Source organism: Frieseomelitta varia, unplaced genomic scaffold (assembly GCF_011392965.1).
Source record: "Frieseomelitta varia isolate USP_RPSP 00005682 unplaced genomic scaffold, Fvar_1.2 scaffold_768, whole genome shotgun sequence".
In the NCBI taxonomy this organism is placed as follows: Eukaryota; Metazoa; Arthropoda; class Insecta; order Hymenoptera; family Apidae; genus Frieseomelitta; species Frieseomelitta varia.
In genome coordinates, this window is record NW_025110554.1 from 32833 (window position 1) to 43840 (window position 11008).

The following is an 11008-nucleotide window of genomic DNA, read 5'->3' on the forward strand; positions in this document are numbered from 1 at the left end:
ATAGCTCTAATACTGGAGTATCGTGTGTACTGTATTTTTCTGAAAAATTTAACTGATTATAATTTCATTCGTTAATTTTTATCTTTTTTTCTTCACCTTATTTCACCTTGGTTATAGCTCTAATACTGGAATATCTTGTATTTTTCTGAAAAATTGATCTTGAAATTTCGTTTAGTAGCTACACGTGAAGGAAATTCGCTAACGACTCAAGGTGATCTACTCCCATAATGACACTCTCAACTGTACGCAGTTGAATCTTTACAATTTTCCGACCACAAGATTTCATAAAATTTCCAAAAATAATAAATTCGCGACTGCCAAAGTAACTTTCAAACTTCGCGCTTTAAAACTGTTATATACTAACTAATGATCGTTATATTAACGATCCTACGAGGTTATTACATCAGTTCGAGTTATAGACAAATTTTCGTTGTCATCGTCGCACAGTTATGCTCTTCACTGTATACGCCAGTCGCGGATCGACTGTTCGACTGGAAGGTCGACGTTTACAGAGATGTTTACTATTCGTCGCATCTGCCGTTTCGTTCCCCGATCGTCGGATACCGATCGAGGAGTCCCAGGTGCTGGCAATTAAAATGGAAAGTGGAGCGGGCTGGATAAAATCAGTCGGCCGAGGAAACACACCACGAGGGAGCTGACAACGTTGCGTGGATCGATCTCCTTTCGGTTTTGCCAGTGTGTGACGTTCTCGCCGAGGAAAGACGTGACGCGCCGGAACCGGGCGTAACACGGTTCGACGCCTCGTCCCACGATCTTTGCCACCGATCTGACATTTATCGTAAGTTGGCGTATGCCTCGGTTGCTCTCGTTGCGTCAGAATTCAGATGAAAAACTCGACGAATTGACGAATTTTGGTAGTAGGTTATAACGAGAGTTCCTTGCGATTTGGGAGAAATCTGAAGAACGAGATTGAATATAAATGAATATTTGGTCCGTGGCGTGTTCTTGGAATGGAATTTTCATTCATTTCCATCGTTTAAATAACGCTCGTTACACATTGTTAGTACCGCCTTGAAATTTTTATAATCGTACCGTGAAAACTGAGTAAACAAATAATTTGCTAACAGATAAAGCCCGAAACGAATCTCAAGATTTCCAGGCTGGCCAAGATTCCAAAAGGAAAATACGCGATTAAAAATTTCGGTGGCCGAGGGGATCAGGTTTTCCATCCACTTTACGACAAACGAGATAATAGAGTGCCAAAAGTAACAACAGCGTTGAGCGTGTTGGGCTGCGTCGAAAGAACAACATCCCACATTCTTTTTGTTCTCCAGCTGCCATTTCCATCCTCCGCAGCCGTGGCAGGAGCAAAGGTCTCTTGAATATGATTGTAAAGGTACGGAGCGACCTAAATGTACGGCCACGCCGACATCTTGGCGCGTGTAATTGAAGAAACAGGACACGTTATGCAAGTTCGATGACATTGCCACCTCACCTACAACCTTTCTCTCTTTCCTCGACTTTCCTGCCTTCTACATGCTCTGTTTCTACCATTCCACCTTCTTTCTCTCTCCCTTTTTTCTTTTTAATCTTCCCGCCGACGCCTCGTCTTCTTTCTTTTCCTTTAACTCTTTCTCATTTCGCGCACCTCTCTGACTCAACTTATTATAGACACTCGCTTTTATATTCGTCCTCTCTTTTCGATAAAATGTGGAACAGTGAATGAAAGAAGGTATGAAATTCGCATTTATTTATGTGTGCGTATGAAGTATTAAAAAAATCGGCGACGAAAGTTTAGCATCGCTAAGTATTCTACTTACCTTAAGAGAAAAAGGAAGATAATACGAGAACGATTTTTGTATTATTTTGTTTGATAGAAAGAAATTTCTCGTAGCGTGCTATTTTCTTGTTCCGGGATATATCACATGACTCTGTTGTGTCAATGTTTCAAGCGTTTTATTTAATAAATATTTAAATCGTTTACAAGTGTCTTAAATACGAAACATAGGGAGTGAATTCTCTTTGCCAGTCAGATTTATTTCTCTTATTTGTTGCCTTTATATTACTTTGAAATTCATTTTAAATCGTTTTGTCAGCGAGGAAATATTTACGAATCAGGAAAAATAGAATACCAATAGATTATAGCGAACGATATTTTATTGTATCATGTATAATTAAATCACAATTGACACTGTGAGATAACGAATTGATGAATTTAGAATTAATTAGAAGAAACGCAGTTTCTTAATTTGACTCGGTCAAACTTTACATTCAAAATTGTCACTATTAAAACTCCAGACATTTCATACGTCACAATTTTCCAAGCACGTTTCATTCTAAACAAAACGTTTGCACGTTTTTTATTCTATACTCGCCCAGTTTACGAATAATTATACACGTTGCTGTCCTAAATATTCTCGGTGTGAACCAAACTCGCGACAATAAATTAACAAATAGACCAGCAGCCTCGAAATACTTCGCCAACCCACGTGCATGCGTTTTATTTCATTTCAAAAATCTTCTGAAATTCACTCTCAACCTCCTCTCCTTCCTAACTGTCGTCAGGAACTTCGACGAACGTCAGATCCGACCCGGATAAAGTCCAGTCCGAAGAAAGACTTTAATACATCTCGACGTTCCCTCTGCTTGTTGATAAAATCTAAAGCCTAATTTGCGAGCGTCACAGTTCTCGATCGTTCGATTCTAATTTTCCATTCCTCGCGACGTGACTTTTCAATGGCCCCGCGGCTCTTTCGTTCCTCCTTGTCCGTCTCGGCGTCGGGAAGCCACTTTCCTCTTGCGTAATCCCGTTTTCTGTCTTTCCACGTCCCTTTCGATCCCCCTAGCTCCACCACTTCCCTCGATCTTCGATCGTCCGTCGGCCAGTTTCATCGCGGAACACCTTTACGAGCATCAGCACGGATCTCTAGTCTCCCTCCTGGGAATCGATTGCGATTTCACATACGTACGTACGTACTTGCGCTGACCAACGGGTACGGTCATCGATCGGAATCTCGATTAGGTGCATCCGTGTTGCGCGCGATATTGCACCATCGATATGGATGACGTTTCTTGACAAACTACTAGTATGAAGCTGGAACTATCGAAAGATCGATAAATTAATTGATCCAAAATTACCAGTTTTTATTATTATTATTTTTTTTATTTTTAGTAGAAACTTTATATAAATCTGAGACACTGGGCAGTTTTAGAAATCTTAGTGGTGTTTGATAAAATTTACAAAGTGGTTTGAATATCTAGAATATTTGTGAGTATCTCAATTTTGAATATTTATAGATAATTACTTGACAAACTACTAGTATGCAGCTGGAACTATCGAAAGATCGTTTGGTCCAAAATTACCAGTTTTTATTTTTTTTTTATAAAAACTTTATATAGATTTGCAACACTGGATAGTTTTAGAAATCTCAGTGGTGTTTAATAAAATTTACAGAGTGGTCTAATAAGAATTAGCAACTCTAAATATCTAGAATATTTGTTAGTATCTCACTTCTGACTATTTCTAGATAATTACTTGATAGACTACTAGCAGTTAGAACTATCGAAAGTTCGTTTGATCCAAAATTATCAGTTTTAATTTTTTTTTTTATAGAAACTTTATATAGATTTGCGACACTGGGCAGTTTTAGAAATCTTAGTGGTGTTTAATAAAATTTACAGAGTGGTCTAATAAGAATTAGCAACTCTAAATATCTAGAATATTTGTGAGTATCTCACTTCTGACTATTTCTAGATAATTACTTGATAGACTACTAGCAGTTAGAACTATCGAAAGTTTGTTTGATCCAAAATTATCAGTTTTTATTTTTTTTTATAGAAACTTTATATAGATTTGCGACACTGGGTAGTTTTAGAGATCTTAGTGGTGTTTGATAAAATTTACAAAGCGGTCTGAATATCTAGAATATTTGTGAATATCTCAATTTTGAATATTTCTAGATAATTACTTGACAAACTACTAGTATGCAGCTGGAACTATCGAAATATCGTTTGGTCCAAAATTACCAGTTTTTATTTTTTTTTAATAGAAACTTTATATAGATTTGCGACACTGGGTAGTTTTAGAAATCTCAGTGGTGTTTAATAAAATTTACAGAGTGGTATAATAAGAATTAGCTATTCTAAATATCTAGAATATTTGTGAGTATCTCACTTCTGAATATTTCTAGATAATTAGAATGTTGTTCTAGGTTCTGAATATCTCCATCGTTTTTAGAGATATAAAGAAACTCTATTAACGAAAGTTGTTCAATATAAAGGGGGCTGTAGTATGGAAGTAACAATTTTTTTTTTTTTCTGTAACTGAAAATTCCAAGAGTATCTCCCTTCTTTTTTAAATAGAATCATACATTTTTTTCTGTCTATCAATTGATGCATTTTCCAAAAAAAAAAAAAAAAGAAAGAAAACAGTACGAACAACGACTTGTAAAATGAAAGGCACAATTCGCAATTCGAAACGGTGATTCATGAAAGCACGTGCGCATGAAAGCAAATGGAAAAAGGCACAAGGATGCTTGTCACACACAGGACATCGTATGTTAATCCAACAAAAGAGGCACAGTAGCGAAGAGTAATATTTATCCATTTGACTGGAATTCCTTCGACGTAAAAAATACAAGTGTATAAATAGAATCTCAGAAAGTCTTGACTACGTGAGTACCTGTTAAATAAAATGAACTATAATACTTGACCCATCGAGAACCGAGCAATGATTAATCACAGTGTTATAAATAATTTAATTTCTCGAAACGTTCAGTCAAATATACAAATGTTCAAATATTTCCTTTATGAAATTTTATCTTTCGCATTTTATGATCACATTACTTTTTAATTAACAAATAAATATTAACAAATAAATATTAAATTAATGTGATATTAATATTAATATTCTTTGATTAACAAATAAATATTTTATGATCACATTTCTCTTTAATTAACAAATAAATATTTTATATTCAATTTTTTCGTCCTAAGAAATATACTTTTTCGAGGATGTGATATTTATACTGAATCGCTATATTATATAGCATCTTTATATTGCATTACATCGTTATCGAATCATTATATTATATCGAATCTGTCTATATAACTATATTGAATAGTTATATTCGATATAATATAATCTTCTTCGCGAGGATGTGATATTTCAATCGTTCTAAAATTTCAACAATACAACAGACGTACATAAACACAGTATTTTTCATATAATCGTATTTGATTCAAAACTTTTTTGTCAGAAGATATGAATACGTCAAAATGATAACGTATCATTTGAAATTCGTAACAAGATGATTCTTCAAACGTTTGATTTACTCGGCTTTACCGCTCTTTTCGCGTTGCACCATGTCAGGTTAATGTTGAAATAATGGCACTTTCTAGTTTACGATACAAATAGCACTTTACCAACGATTCTCCGTTTGTCTATATTTGTTTTTCTTTCATTTGTGAAACAAGAAGACCAAGAAAAATAGTTAAGCAACGATGAACTTTCACGGGAATTCCAAACGATTCTGTTACGATGTCTTGTACCGTTCTGAGTTACCGTCAAATTCTACTCTCGAGGAATCTTCGATTGCTTCGATTCAGGTCTAACAGATTTCTCGTTGAACGATTTATTTAGAGTTGAAATAGTACCTGGATGACTGTACGATATTTTATCATTCACTTTGTATAATTTAGACGTTGCATAAATTGTAACATCGTTACTACAAATCATCTAAAATTCTCCAAATAGTTACGAATGGATATAACGTATATGTCTCGAAAAATTTTTCAAGGGAAAGAGAACTGTTACCATTTATTTAAATTTGTAAATACCAGTAGTTGCTAATCTTGTTTGTTTCTAGATCGCTCGTTCACAGAAAAAAAAGGTAAATAAAAATAAGTGAAGTAAATAAAAGTTTTTTTAAAAGCATATTTCTTTTATTGTCAAATAAAACATAGAGTATAGCAGTGACTGAAAATTTGGAGCACTTACAGTGTTTCCTATAAATACTTTCCAATTAAATGATGTTCGATGGAGCGTCATAAATTTTGAAGTAGTATCGAGTAATATTGGCTCATCTATCTGATCACCGGCAGGATGTTCCTTCTAAATCATTCAATTAGCAGATCACGGTCTCGGACGATCGCGTGCAAATGAGGAGAAACAGTAGATCATGGCTATCGAATTATCGGCTCACTCGAGTAATTCGATGATCGACCGTATCATTAGACGAAGATAGAAAGAGCGAAATCGCTCGTTGCAGCACGTGTTAACAGTGTTATGTAAGAGTCGGCCGCAGACCTCGTCAAAACCGTTTCTAAGACTCTAATTAAGAAAGGTAAAAGTGTTTTTGCCGTTCTGGTTAATTGAGAGCCAGGGCAGTTTAGTCGGCGCCGTTGGTGGAAATGTTCGATTCATTTGCACTCACAATCAGCGCGATACGAACGAGTGAAAGAGATTTTTGTAACTACATTTTTATACCGGAAGTTGAAACTAAATATTGTCGTATTAAAAAGTAGAACTTTTCTTATTTTCAATTATTTAGATAGTTTGTTGCAAGTGTATTAGATCACACGCTGTCTCCAAGCACTTTTATTTCGAATATTCAGCCGTTATATACGGTTTATTCATAAAATTATTATTATATATTACTATATTATTATATAATGTAATAATATAATATTAAATATTATATTAATAATATAATATAATATAATATATTATATTATATTATATTATATTATATAATATTATATTATTATATAATATACTATATATTATTATACTATTATTATTATATTATTATATTATTATTATTACTTATATTATTATATTATTATTCTATTATTATTATTACTTATATTATTATACTATTATTATATTATTATTCTATTATTATATTATTATTATTACATATATTATTATATTATTATTATATTATATATGAAAATTCCGCCATGGCAATGTGTTTCTTAAAATCCTCCTCTGGTCTCCTCTCTGAAACTTTTACTCGTCCGCGGAAAGAGGAGATGAGATGAGATGAGTCTCGGAATAAGAAAAGGCGGACTGTAAGGCCCCCGCGTCATCGATGATGCAAGTGGCATAATAAACATTTCGCGGTGTATTCCGTGGCCACGCGGGAACGGTACCGTTTTGCTGCGTGAAAGCAAACCACGTCGGGATTTTGTCGTGAAACGTGCGCGATTCACGCGCAGGCGAAAGGACGAGGCAACACCGTGTCCTTTTTTCTTCTTCGTCTGCCGCGGCGCAGCGTCCAGTTACGTGAGAAACCATGGCTTCGCATCCGATTCGCAGTAGATCCCATGTAACCGGAGTTGGGCAGAAACGTAGTCTGACCGACGATCGAGCATTATGATCAGCGTGAAATCACGATTATTGATCGTTGCCAGTTAATAATTAGTAATGAGAAATGTAATATAATATTATTATAATTATTTTAATATAATATAATATATAATAAACAGCATATTTAATATATTATATGCATTAACATTGTATATTATTGCATATTTGTATAGTATATTTAACACAATATATAATAGAATATATACTGTAATGCAATATATTATAATAATAGTACGTATAAGTATGTAACAAAAATATAAATATATAAGTAATTAAATATTAATATTATTATTATATATAATTTTATTATATATTATTATTTATTATATATAATATAATAAATGTATAAATATATAATTATAATATATTATAATATGCTATTATTATTATTATTATTATTATTATTATTATTATTATTATTATTATATATACATACAATAATATAATGGAATTACAGAAGGATTGCTGAATGATTGCAAATGAAATGATTACAAAACAATTACTGTCCAACTCTGCACGACAGAGTTACCAAACCTGGAGGATGACGAAGGAGGATCGTGGGCAGCAGCACGCGCCTCTTCTCTTCCGTTTTCAAACAAATCTGGCGATAAATTTCGCGGAGCGGAATGCACGCGCGAGAGCAACTGCGAATCACACGCCGTCGACGATTCAAGAAACGTTTCAGAATGTCTGCGGTTTGACTGGACGATCGAGGCTCGACAAAAAGAATCGGAAACGCGGATGAAATGGTAGATAAAAAGATCGCTCGCGACCGCAGAAAGTGTGCGTAATATAAAATGAACGCTGAAAATTCCAGGCATAAAATAATCAAAAACAAAGAATTAGAGAGTCCCTGAAAAATCAGAATTTTATTGCGAAGGGATTCAAAATTGAAACTGAGACGTCTGATAAGGGTCGAGGTTGAAAGATTGACATGTAACTGAGAATCAAGAGGTCGAAGTATATATTTGAGAACTTGAGATTGAAAAGTTAGAATGTAACTCGGAAATTCGGAACGAGGAAAAAAGGAAAAATTGAAACGCGTCGCAGGAAATATTCAGCTGCTCTAGAAATTTTTCTCTTTCAAATTTCAACAATCTAAAAATTTCACCAGAAACGCGCGCAATGCGCGAATAGTATTAAATTATTTGTCATGTCATCAAATATCATTGTCACCGATGATGATATTAATAATACGCGTGAAAAACATCTTCATTGCTCGTCAAGAACGTTAAATGTGTCTAGGGAAGAGAAAAAGAAAAATAGGGAGAACCGCTGTTCAGAGATTAATGAATTCTTATTGAGAAAGGTCGCTGACTATGTAGCCTCTTGCTCGTGGAGTCGAGAATGACCTCCAAAGGTTGGAAAGAGGCCAAAACGAAAATCAACGTATCCCGGACGAAGGGTGAAAGTTGTTTTTGTCATTCCGATGTTCCAGATCACAATGGCGCCACCATAGATTCCTCGGCGATTACAAAATGATCCATACCACCTTCGATTTAATTTCTGCTCCAAAATCTCTTTCTCTTTCTTCACGAGTAAAATCTCTCCTCTCTTCTTCATTTTTGCAACATTAATTTCAAAAATACGATGATATTTGTCCGAAATGGAAAACCCAATAACTCTCTCGTGAAATATTGATTACGACCTTTGATCGCAATCGTTGAAGAATTTTCATCCAAGAATTTCTAATAACGAGAGAAAAAATTCTTGTAAAGCACGAAGTCAAAGGAATAAATTTTTATTTAAATTCTCAATAGAGGATCTTCTCGTCGTCAATTACAGCGACAATTATTTTAAAGTGTCAATTTCTTTTTCAAACCTGTTTAGGCAAACAGCTACTACAGTCGTTGTAAAAGTACCAATCTTCATTTTAAGAAAAAAAAATCTCCCCATCCTTCGCAAATTTCCCGTAAAGTGCCAACTTTTATCTAATTTTTACACGACGGATCTTACAATAACAAAGGAAACGAACAATCATCCTGAGGTCTCAATTTCTATTCAAACACTAAACTAAAATAATCGTTTACAAAATAAGTCGGGCAACTCATGTAAAAATACCAATTTCGAAAAGCGAATTGCTAAGAATGAGTCTCTTCGTTGTTTATAAAAGTAAAGAAATCCGACGATCTCTGCTGATCTACCAATTTTCATCAGAATTTCACGGAGCCTCGAATTCACCGGAAACAAACAGGATCCCACACTAAAGATCGCTAAACTGTTAACAATGTCCCCGAATGTTTCTAGCTTCAGTCGTCAGAAAATAGCCTGGGTATCCCAAGATCGCTGAAATTCCCTTCAATGCTGGGAAATTCTTGCGCAACCCTTTGTCCTTCTGAGAACACACTGAGGAGAAGAAGTGCACTATATCTTATTGTTAGCCAGGAAGCTGGATATCACCGTCATTAGAACACGAGTATTCGATCGATCCTATTAATCCATTTATACACCTATAAATTTGTTCACGCAATTTGTCTGTCCTTCCGACCTTCCTTTTACTTTAACTGGCGATTGAGAAACGAACACGTGTCTCACATATTCTCATTCCAAGGATTCGGCTAATCTGCCCGGTGAAACTATAAAGATAAAAATTTTATTTTTCCTATATTAGTGGGCAAGTTAGATTGGCTGTGTACTGCTCCTTTCAGGATGTATCGTAATTTAATTATCAGATCATAAACACGCTATTTGAGCATTGTACCTTTTTAAATACGTGCTTTTATTGGAATATTTATTATAACTTTTTGTTTGAATGCTATTCAAATACTTCTGACTTAAGAAAAAATCTAGCAAAACTCCGATAGTAAAGGTAATAAGTTTTTTTGAAGTGTGCTTGTAACTAAATTAAATTAATTTAAGAGTAAAATATGCAATATTATGATAATTCAATATATTCAAGCAGTAACATATTCAAATATTTTCGTCTTGAAAATAATCTAAAAAATTACAATCAAGTCTTCAATAATTATATTAATTCCGAGAAGTGTATACAGATGTTTCCTATAATTATATTAATTTCTTATTTTATGTTCTCAATTATTAAATACAGTAAACAATTTTTGTTGCTCTTAATAAGGAAGAAATATAATTAGTTTATAAGTATGACTAATGTATAATGATACTATTCCTTACAAGTTTCACTTAAAAGTATTGATGATTTTATGTTTACAATACTTTATAATATATTTCTAATAATTTTATTCCATTTTACTGCATTTTAAAAGGAAAATATTTTAGTCTGTATTATCATAAATCGGTAATACGGATATTTACTATAATCACCGACAAGATATATGAATAGATCTAGCACCTTACAAGTTTCCGTAGCCAGGGATCTGAAATACCGACATAGCAAAGAAAAAAAAAATCAGTGGTTTTTTAGCGCACTCTATGTTTAATGAACGGTGAATAGAGGAATTACAACAAGTAAAACAATTCAGGTTGGTCAAATAGTGAACGCGCCAGGAATATGATTTCTGAAACCCATTATAGTGTTGTCAAACTTTCAATACCGAAATGAAGCTAGTAATTAACCGAAATAATTTTACTACATATATGTCAGAAAGAGATCTAGCCATGTTTCAAGGATTTATCACGACTTTTAAATATGTAGTAAATAACAATTTTTAAACTATTAATACATGGTTTTAGGTATAAATGATTTATATTTTATTA